The sequence below is a fragment of the Pygoscelis adeliae genome, unplaced genomic scaffold (assembly GCF_000699105.1).
Source record: "Pygoscelis adeliae isolate BGI_AS28 unplaced genomic scaffold, ASM69910v1 Scaffold632, whole genome shotgun sequence".
NCBI lineage: Eukaryota > Metazoa > Chordata > Aves > Sphenisciformes > Spheniscidae > Pygoscelis > Pygoscelis adeliae.
This window is the reverse complement of record NW_008824227.1, coordinates 379,667-380,078: the sequence shown is the minus strand read 5'-3', so window position 1 is coordinate 380,078 and position 412 is coordinate 379,667.

The window sequence follows — 412 nt, the reverse complement described above, 5'->3', positions numbered from 1 at the left end:
TGAAACTGGCATTTGAAACAAAAGGTCCACATTAGCACATCTTTTGCTTTTTCCCTATGCACAGCACTTGCTCAGTTAAGAAAACTGGGGACATGTGACGTGATTCCCACTGCCGGTTCTGTGCCAGTTGGTTTTTTCCAGGAATTGAAGTTAGGTTGGTCTAAAATTCTTTGGCTTCTCTTCTTCCTTGTTAGGCACCACACTTTTATTTCCTTCCCCACCTTTTAAAATCCCACCTAGACTGCAGAATTCTCCAACACAATCGCTCGCTGTGCAGGTGGCTTCAGAGAGGTCCTGCACTGCCCTTCCGTGGGAGATAAGCAACTGCCTTGCTCCAGATGGCTGCCTTGAAAATAACCCGGACAGACCCCCGTACTGACAATATGGCCATTTTTTTAACACCCGGAGCCTT